Consider the following 10,920-nt stretch of genomic DNA (forward strand, 5'->3'; position numbering starts at 1 on the left):
GGTCTTTGTTGTGAAGGTGGACTTGGTATATGTTTGGCTCATGAAAGGCAGAATTCTGATCCAGTGACAGCGAGTGAAAAGGGAATTCAGTGGAGCGCATACCTCCAACTTGCAATTTTAACTCAACATTCTTCCAGTTATATAGTTTCTCCTTGAGGATTTCCATTTCCTGGTAGACACTCTGTCATGATGAGGTTGAAAATATAAATTATTTTATTAGAAGCTTCCATCACCCTAAAGAGGCTTCAGTCTTATCAAATTTAATAGAGTCCGAGACAGTTGGTGAAACTGAAGCCAAGGTATATATGACTGAATTTTATGAAAAATCTCCTGTATGTCAATTTTGGGCAGTTGCATGAAGGGCTTCGCTCCATGAGCTCCAGCAAGATATCTCATGCATTCCTTTGCAGCTTGCCTCACTAAGTAGGCATTATACCTCCATGATTAAACTGGAGTGAAATTAAGGTCGATCAGCACAATTTTCACGATGGCATCTGATTTGTCTCATATTAATATCCAGTGGGAACAAAATGAAGTGGTGGCATTGTCTGGGATCAAAAATCCTAGAATTTAAAAGGGATCTGTTAATCTACAACAAATGAGTACATGGAGGCACTGGGCATAGGAACAGGCACTTTGTGAAATGTGTTACATTGGTTCAAAGTATAAAATAGTTTTGACTGTTGCGAGCACTCTTCTGAAAGTAGAAGATTTAACAATGGATGATTTTAAGTCTTTGACTGAGGCTTAACAGATAAGTTGAATGCAATAAATACTGATTGACATAATTAAGAATGATATCGTTAAAGTGATTACCTAACATTGAGAATTAAAAGGAAAGACACATGAAATAGATCTATCACAGTTAGTTGCAAATGAAAGACTTAGAGTCACAGAGTCATAGAAATGTACAGCATGGAAACAGACCCTTCAGTGCAACTCATCCACTTTATTTGAAGGAAAAAATGAAAATAAATGAATTGCAAAGAGAGGGCAAGAGAAATATAAAAACCAAAAAAAAGCTTGAATTAGCAAGAAAGGAGAAAAAAAGAGAGGAAATGGAAAATTGAAAGGGTGAACTCCACAGACAGAGAATCAGACAATCTAACTTGACGAAATAAAAGCTGAGAGTTAAGAAAGAAAAACTATAGCAGTGGTGCAAGTGAAGTGTGTTCTGTTGGAACCTGCTAAAAAGGAAGCAGGGTAGTTCAGAGAATTCTTTGTCAATTTTAATGAAAGAGAGTCAAACAACTTCGTGTTCGGGATATTTTATCTGGAAGAGAAAAGTATTCCCTTCTTCTGAAAAAAAGTAAACCATTCGTGGAAAGCTTAAATATTTTATTTCTGAAGGAGAGGCTCCTCTTATTCTTCTAATAGAGAAGGCAAACAACTAAAACATTGGAAGACACTGGAACAAGCCACTTGTGACCAATACTGACTAATGATACAATTTGACTTGCAAAGAAGCTAATGAAGGAATAAAAATATTCATCAGTGGAAGACACAAGGTGATAAACTGATTACATTATTTAGAGTTAGATTAAACAGTAACTTAGTAAATAGAGAAATTGGAAGTGTAGTAGTACAGAAATAACAATAAATATAATTTATTTTAATTTGGTGAATGACCTAGCTGGTTCAAAAATATTTAACTCACCAAGGGTGTTGGACCAATCAATGGAAATGAAAAAAACTGAGAAAAGACAGGTGATTATTTCCTGACCATGTTGTGGCGTGATAGGGCAGCATGGTGGCTCAGTGGTTAGCACTGCCGCCTCAGCGCTAGGGACCCAGGTTTGATTCCCACCTCGGACGACTGTCTGTGTGGAGTTTGCACATTCTCCCCTTGTCTGCATGGGTTTCCTCCGGGTGCTCCAGTTTCCTCCCACAATCCAAAAGATGTGCAAATCAGGTGAATTGGCCATGCTAAATTGCCCATAGTGTAAGGTACATTAGTCAGGGTAAATGTAGGGGAATGGGTCTGGGTTGGTTACTCTTCAGAGGGTCAGTGTGGACTTGTTGGGCCAAATTGCCTGTTTCCATTCTGCAGGGAATCTAATCTAATCTTTTCATAGACAAATCCAGATGCCTTACAAATTATGTAATTGTATCAGCCTCCTCCACTTCCTCTGGCAGCTCATTCATTATGTACAACCAACCTCTGCGTGGAAACAGTTGCCCCTGAGGTGTCTTTTATATCTTTCCCTTCTCACCCTAAGCCTATGCCCTCTAGTTCTGAACCCTCCTACCCCAGTGAAAAGACCTTGTCAATTTATCCTATCCATGCTCTTCATGATTTTATAAAGCTCTAAAAGGTCACCCCTCAGCCTCCAACACTCCAGGGGAAACACCCCCAGCCTGTTCAGCCTCTCCCTGCAGCTCAAATCCTCCAACCCTGGCAACATCCTTATAACTCTTTTCTAAACCCTTTCAAGTTTCACAACATCCTTCTGATAGGAAGGAGACCACAATTGCATGTAATATTCCAAAAGTGGCCAAACCAATGTTCTGTACAGCTGCGACATGCCCTCCCAACTCCTGTACTCAATACTCTGACCAACAAAGGAAAGCATACCTAATGCCGCCTTCACTATCCTATCTACCTGCAACTCTACTTTCAAGGAGCTATGAACTTGCACTCCAAGGTCTCTTTGTTCAGCAACACTGCCTCGGAACTTACCATTAAGTGTATAAGTTCTGCTCTGATTTGCTTTTCCAAAATGCAGCACCTCACATTTATCTAGTTTTAAACTCCATCTGCCATTCCTCAGCCCATTGGCACATCTGAGCAAGATCCCATTGTACTCTGAGGTAACCTTCTTTGCTGTCTACTGCACCTCAATTTTGGTGTCATCTGCAAACTTACTAACTATACCTCCTCTGTTCACATCCAAATCATTTATATTATGAAAAGTACGGACCCAGCACTGATCCTTGCAGCATACCACTGGTCACAGGCCCCCAGTCTGAAAAGCAACCCTCCACCACTACCCTCTGTCTTCTACCATCGAGCTAATTTTGTATCCAAATGGCTAGTTCTCCGTGTATTCCATGAGATCTAACCTTGCTAACCAGTCTCCTATGGGGAACCTTGTCGAACGCCTTACTGAAGTCCATATAGATCATGTACACCGCTCTGACCTCAGCAATTCACTTTGTTACTTCTTAAAAAAACTCAATCAAGTTTGAGCTACATGATTTCCCACGCACAAAGCCATGCTGACTATCCCTAATCAGTCCTTGCCTTTCCAAATACATGCAAATCCTGTCTGTCAGGATTTCCTCTAACAGCTTGCCCACCACTTACACCAGGCTCATCGATCTATAGTTCGCTGGCTTTTCCTTACCTCTCTTCTTAAATAGTGGCACTACGTTAGCCAACCTCCAGTCTTCCGGCACCTCACCTGTGACTATCAATGATACAAATATCTCAGCAAAAGGCCCAGCAATCACTTCTCTAGCTTCCCACAGCGTTCTAGCATACACCTGATCAGGTCCTGGAGATTTGTGCACTCTTATGTGTTTCAAGACTTCCAGTACCACCTCCTCTGTGAGATGGAAATTTTTCAAGATATCTCCATCTATTTCCCCACATTCTATGTCTTCCATGTCCTTATCCACTGTAAACACTGACACAAAATGCTCGTTTAGTATCTCACCCATCACCTGCGGCTCCACACGTAGGCTGCCTTGCTGACCTTTGAGAGGCCCTATTCTCTCCCTATTTATCCTTTTGGCCTTAATGTGTTTATAAAAGCCCTTTGGATTCTCCTTTACCCTATTTGCCAAAGCTATCTCATGTCCCCTTTCTTCCCTCCTCATTTCCCTCTTAAATATACTCCTCCTGCCTTCATACCCTTTGAAGGATTCACTTGATCTCTCCTGTCTATACATGCTTTCTTCTTTTTCTGAACCAAACCCTCAGTTTCTTTAGTCATCCAGCACTCCCTATACCTAACAGCCTTTCATTTCACCTAAACAGGAATATACAGTCTCTGGACTCTCATTCTCTCATTTTTGAAGACTTCCCATTTTCCAGCCATCCTTTATCTGCGAACATCTGCATCCAGTCAACTTTTGAAAGTTCTTGCTGAATACTGTCAAAATTAGCTTTCCTCCAGTTGAGAAACACAACTTTTAGATCTGGTCTATCCTTTTCCATCACTATTTAAAAACTAATAGAATTATGGTCACTGGCCCCAAAGTGCTTCCCCACTGACATCTTGGTCACTAGCTCTGCCTTATTTCCCAAGAATAGGTCAAGTTTTACACCATCTCTCGTGGGTACATCCACATACTGATTAAGAAAATGTTCTTGTACACTCTTAACAAATTCCTCTCCATCTAAACCCTCAATACGATGGCAGTACCAGTCTATGTTTGGAACACTAAAATCCCCGACCATAACCACCCTATTATTCTTACAGGTAACTGAAATCTCCTTACATATTTATTTCTCAATTTTCCACTGACAATTAGGGGGTCAAATAATACAATCCCAAATAAGGTGATCATCCTTTTCTTATTTCTCAGTTCCACCCAAATAACTTGCCTGGATGTATTCCTAGGAATATCCTCCTTAACTACAACTGTAATGCTATCCCTTATCAAAAATGCCACTCCCTCTCCTCTCTTGGCCCCCTTTCTATCCTTCCTATCACATTTATATCCTGGAACATTAAGCCACCAGTCCTGTCCATTGCTGAGCCACGTTTCTGTAATTGCTATGATATCCCAGTCCCATGTCCCTAACCATTCCCTGCGTTCACCTGCCTTCCCTGTTAGGCCTCTTTCACTGAAGTAATACAGTTTAATTTCTGATAAATCTGTCCAATTAAGAGGAAGAAAAGAAAAACCATTTGAAATTGTGAAACAAACAATGAAAACTAGACTAGATGGCATTGAGTTTCACAAGGAAGAGGTGTGAGCAATACTGGGAAGTGTGGAAATAGCTAAGTCCCCAGGGCCGGATGGGATTTATCCTAGGATAGTCTGGGAAGCCAGGGAGGAGATTGCAAAGCCTTTGACTTTGATCCTTATGTCATTGTTGACTATAGGAATAGTGCCAAAAGACTGGAGAATAGCAAATGTCCCCTTGTTCAAGTATGACAGCAGAGACAACCTTGGTAATTAGAGACCAGTGAGCCTTACTTCGGTTTTGGTGAAGTGTTGGAAAAGGTTAAAAGAGATAGGACTCAATCATCTAGAGAGGAATAAGTTGATTAGGGATAGTCAACACGGTTTTGTGAAGGGTAGGTCGTGCCTCTCAAAACTTAGAGTTCTTTGAGATGGTGACCAAACAGGTGGATGAGGGTAAAGCAGTTGATGTGGTGTACATGAATTTCAGTCGGGCTTTTGATAAGGTTCCTCATGGTCGGCTATTGCACAAAATGAGGAGACATGGGATTGAAGGTGATTTAGTGGTTTGGATCAGAAATTGGTGAGCTGAAAGAAGACAGAGGATGGTTGTTGATGGGAAATATTCATTCTGGAATTCAGTTTCTAGTGGTGTACTGCAAGGATCTGTTTTGGGGCCACTGCTGTTTGTCATTTTTATAAATGATCTAAATGAGGGTGTAGAAGGATGGGTTAGCAAATTTGCAGATGACACTAAGGTCGTTGGAGTTGCGGATAGTGCTGAAGGATGTTGCAGGTTACAGAGGGACATAGATAAGCTGCAGAGCTGGGCCAAGAGGTGGCAAATGGAAATTAATGCAGAAAAGTGTGAGGTGATTCATTTTGGAAGGAGTAACAGGAACGCAGAGTACTGGGCTAATGGTGGGATTCTTGGTAGTGTGGATTAACTGAGAGATCTCGGTATCCGTGCACATAGTTTCCTGAAAGTTGCCACCCAGGGTTGATGGGGTTGTTAAGAAGGCATTCTGGATCAGTGGTGCTAGAAGAGCACAGCAGTTCAGACAGCATCCGAGGAGCAGTAAAATCGACGTTTCAGGCAAAAGCCCTTCATCAGGAATAAAGGCAGAGAGCCTGAAGCGTGGAGAGATAAGCTAGAGGAGGGTGGGGGTGGGGAGAAAGTAGCATAGAGTACAATAGGTGAGTGGGGGAGGGGATGAAGGTGATAGGTCGGGGCGGGGAGAGGGTGGAGTGGATAGGTGTAAAAGAAGAAAGGCAGGTAGGACAAGTCATGGGGACAGTGCTGAGCTGGAAGTTTGGAACTAGGGTGAGGTGGGGGAAGAGGAAATGAGGAAACGGTTGAAGTCCACATTGATGCCCAGGGGTTGAAGTGTTCCGAGGCGGAAGATGAGGTGTTCTTCCTCCAGGCGTCTGGTGGTGAGGGAGTGGTGGTGAAGGAGGCCCAGGACCTCCATGTCCTTGGCAGAGTGGGAGGGGGAGTTGAAATGTTGGGCCACAGGGCGGTGTGGTTGATTGGTGTGGGTGTCCCGGAGATGTTCCCTAAAGTGTTCTGCTAGGAGGCGTCCAGTCTCCCCAATGTAGAGGACACTGCATCGGGAGCAACGGATACAATAAATGATAATAGTGGATGCGCAGGTAAAACTTTGGATGTGGAAGGCTCCTTTAGGGCCTTGGATGGAGGTGAGGGAGGTGGTGTGAGCGCAAGTTTTGCAGTTCCTGTGGTGGCATGGGAGGGTGGGTTGTAGGCGGGCGTAGACCTGACCAGGTAGTCACGGAGGGAACGGTCTTTGCGGTCTTCCATCCGATGTGTTAGCCTTTATTGGTAGAAGGATTGAGTTTTGGACCCATGAGATCATGCTGCAGCTGTACAAAACTCTGGTGCAGCCACACTTGAAGTATTGCGTGCAGTTCTGGTCACCACATTATAGGAAGGATGTGGAAGCTTTGGAAAGGGTTCAGAGGAGATTTACTAGGATGTTGCCTGATATGGAGGGAAGGTCTTATGAGGAAAAGCTGAGGGACTTGAGGCTGTTATCCTTAGAGAGAAGAAGGTTGAGAGGTGACATAATTGAGATATATAAGATAATCAGAGGGTTAAATAGGTTGGGCAGTGAGACCCTTTTTCCTCAGATGGTGATGGCTAGCACACGGGGACATAGCTTTAACTTGAGGGATGACAGATATAGGACAGATGTTAGAGGTAGTTTATTTACTCAGTGAATAGTAGGTGCATGGAACACACTGCCTGCAACAGTAGTAGACTTGCCAACTTTAAGGACATTTAAATGGTCATTGGATAGGCATATGGACGAGAATGGAATAGTGTAGGTGAGATGGGCCTGAGATTGGTTCCACAACATCGAGGGCCAAAGGGCCTGTACTATGTTCTATGATAAAAAGACCACTGTTCAAAATGATTTCACTGGAGACAACACACTAGTATTGAGATCTGTCTGGTGAGCCATTGAAGTGAGGTTCTTTGGACCTTTTCAAAGCAAAAAATAAAGTCAATACAGGCAGTCCCAGGGTTGTGAATGGGTTTCTTTCCTAACTGCATTCCCAAATTGACTTAAACACAAGTTGGAACACAATGCAGGTCAGTATAATGCAGCTATTCATAAGCATAAGAAGTGTTCTTAATTAAAATTGCACCCCTATAAGGGATCGCATTTGTCATTACAAGTGTTCTGAAGTTGGATGTTCATAAGGCACCATCTTGTAAATCTTTTCTGAACCCTTTCAAATTTCACAACATCTTTCCAAGAGGAAGGAGACCAGAATTGCTCACAGTATTCCAACAGTGACCTAACCAATGTCCCATACAGCAGCAACATGACCTCCCAACTCCTGTACTCAATACTCTGACCAATAAAGGAAAGCATACCGAACGCCTTCTTCACTATCCTATCTACCTGCGACTCCACTTTCAAGGAGCTATGAACCTGCACTCCAAGGTCTTTTTGTTCAGCAACACTCCCTCGGACCTTACCATTAAGTGTATAAGTCCTGATAAGAATTGTTTTCCCAAAATGCAGCACCTTGCATTTATCCGAATTAAAGTCCATCTGCCACTTCTCGTCCCATTGGCCCATCTGATCACGATACTGTTGTAATCTGAGGTAACCTTCTTCACTGTCCACTAGACCGCCAATTTTGGTGTCATCTGCAAGCTTACTAACTATACCTCTTATGCTCTCATCCAAATCATTTATATAATTGATGAAAAGAAGTGGACCCAGCACCGATCCTTATGGCACTCCACTGGTCACAGGCCTCCAGTCTGAAAAACAACCCTCCACCATCACTCTCTGTCTTCTACCTTCAAGCCAATTCTGTATCCAAATGGCTAATTCTTCCTGTATTCCGTGAGATCTAACCTTGCTAATCAGTCTCCCTGTTGAATGCCTTACTGAAGTCCATATAGATCATATCTACTGCTCTGCTCTCATCAATCAAGTTCGTGATAATTTTGCTTGTTGTTTGTATAGGGTCTTTCAAGTTAATTAGCTGCTGTTTTAGTGTGTTGGTGGGTTTGTGGGCTACCATGATGCCATGTGGTCTGAGTTGTCTGGCAGTCACTTCCAAGATGTATTTGATGTAAGAGAGAGTGGCAAGGGTTTCTGGATATGTATTATCTGCTTGTCTGGGTTTAGAGTTCAAAAATCGGCGTGCTGTGTTCATTGGGTACCCTTTCTTTTTGATTACACTATATAGGTGATTTTCCTCTGTGCTGCAGTGTGTGTTGGCTCATTGAAATAATATTCTAATGCAGCTTTGTTTGTGGATGTTGGATAATTGCTTCTGTAGCTCAATATTTGGTCTGTATGTGTTGTTTTCCCATAGACGCTGGTTTGAAGTTCCCCATTGGCTGTTCACTGTACTGCAACATCTAGGAATGGCGGTTTGTTCTTGTTTTCCTCCTCTTTAGTGAATTTTATGCCAGTAAGGGTAGTACAGATGGTCTTGAAGGTTTCCTCTAATTTGGGTGATCTTATAGAGGTTTACAAAATTATGAGGGGCATGGATAGGATAAATAGGCAAAGTCTTTTCCCTGGGGTCGGGGAGTCCAGAACTAGACGGCATAGGCTTAGGGTGAGAGGGGAAAGGTATAAAAGAGACCTAAGGGGCAACTTTTTCACGCAGAGGGTGGTGCGTGTATGGAATGAGCTGCCAGACGAAGTGGTGGAGGCTGGTACAATTGCAACATTTAAGAGGCATTTGGATGGGTATGGGCTGGGTTTGGAGGGATATGGGCTGGGTGCTGACAGGTGGGACTAGATTGGGTTGGGAAATCTGATCGGCATGGACGGCTTGGACCGAAGGGTCTGTTTCCATGCTGTACATCTCTGTGACTCTAGTGATGACAAAGGTGGCATCCACATAGCGGACCCAAAGTTTGGGTTGGATGGTTGGCAGAGCTGTTTGTTCGAGTCTCTGCTAAGAACCCTGATATTGGAGATCCCATGGGTGTTCCATTGATTTGTTTGTAGGTTTTGTTGTTGAAGGTGCAGTGGGTGGTAGGGCATAGGTCCACAAGCTTGATGATACTGTCCTTGTTGATGAAGTTGTTGGTTTTTGGTGTATGTGTCTTTGGGTCGTCTAATAATGTAGTCAGTGTTTCCTTGGCCAGGTTGATGTTGACAGGTGTGAACAGGGCTGTTACATTAGAGGAGACCATTATTTCATCCTCTTCTATCTTAGTGTCTTTGGTCTTCAGGAATTCTTGGGTGGAGTGGATGGAGTGGTGTGAGGCTTTTACTAAGTGTTTTAGTCTTTGGTGTAGCTCCTTGGCCAATCTGTACATTGGTGTTCCAGTTTGCGAGACTGAGTCTGAGGAGGGCTCCTGGCTTGTGAAGTTTGGGTAATCCATAGAAGTGTGGTGTGTTGGATTCATCTGGTTTCATTTTTTGGAGGCTGGTCTTATTTATTTCTCCAGATTTCTGAAGTTTTTTGAGTAGGTCTCTGATTTGGTTCTCTCGTTGTGGGGTTGGGTCTGAGCATCTGCAAGTAGTGTATTTGCTTTCTCAATGTAGTCTCTTTGATTTAAGATGACTGTCAAGTGTCCTTTGTCTGCAGATAGGACAATATTTTTATCTTTTTTAAGTCTTTTCAGTGCTTTCCTTTGTTGTGTTTTGAGTATGTTTCCTTCCTTTTTCCTGCTTAACGTTGGTGTGACTGCCTGTCTGATGGTTTGCTGGATTTCTTCTGTGAGTTGGTTGTCTTTCATTTCTGATTTCTGAGCAACAAAGCCAAACAAGCAGACAAAATATGTCCAGAAACCCTAGCCACTCTCCCGTACGTCAAAGAATCTCAGAAATGACTACCAGACTATTCAGACCCCTTTGCATCATCATAGCCCATAAACTCACTAACACACTAAAACAGCAGCTAATGAACTTGAAAGACCCTATACACACAAGTAAAACTAATGTCATCTACAAAATACCTTGCAAAAACTGTAACAAATACTACATCGGACAAACAGGCAGAAACCTAGCCACCAGGATACATGAACATCAACTAGCCACAAAACAACACGTGTCACTCTTACTAGTATCCTTACATATGGATGAGGAAGGCCACTATTTTGACTGGGACAACACATCCATCCTAGAACAAGCCAGAGACATGCACGAGAATTCCTAGAAGCATGGCTTTCCAATCGGAACTCTATCAACAAACATATTGACTTGGATCTCATTTACCACCCCCCTGAAAAAACGAACAGAAAATGACATCACCATAGGAAATGGTGTCACCACAGAAAATGATATCACCAACCCAGGAAACCCAAACATATAAATAGAAAGCGGGCTACACCACCATTGCTTCATTCAGCGGCTCACTAAAGATGTGACTTTGTATGGTGATGAAACATCTGAAAATGAACCTTCCAACTCAGCAAGCAAACCTACATCCGTTCTTCATCATTAACAGTGAAGTCCTCTATTTCAATGTTTGATTGCACCATCAATGTATGTTTGAATTGGTCTTCACGTGGAAGAGAAAGTATTGATCAACTCATGGCATCCAGTAGATTGTAAT

This window comes from Chiloscyllium plagiosum, unplaced genomic scaffold (assembly GCF_037043375.1).
Source record: "Chiloscyllium plagiosum isolate Xiang-an unplaced genomic scaffold, Cpla_swu_hap1 HiC_scaffold_48, whole genome shotgun sequence".
Taxonomy (NCBI): domain Eukaryota; kingdom Metazoa; phylum Chordata; class Chondrichthyes; order Orectolobiformes; family Hemiscylliidae; genus Chiloscyllium; species Chiloscyllium plagiosum.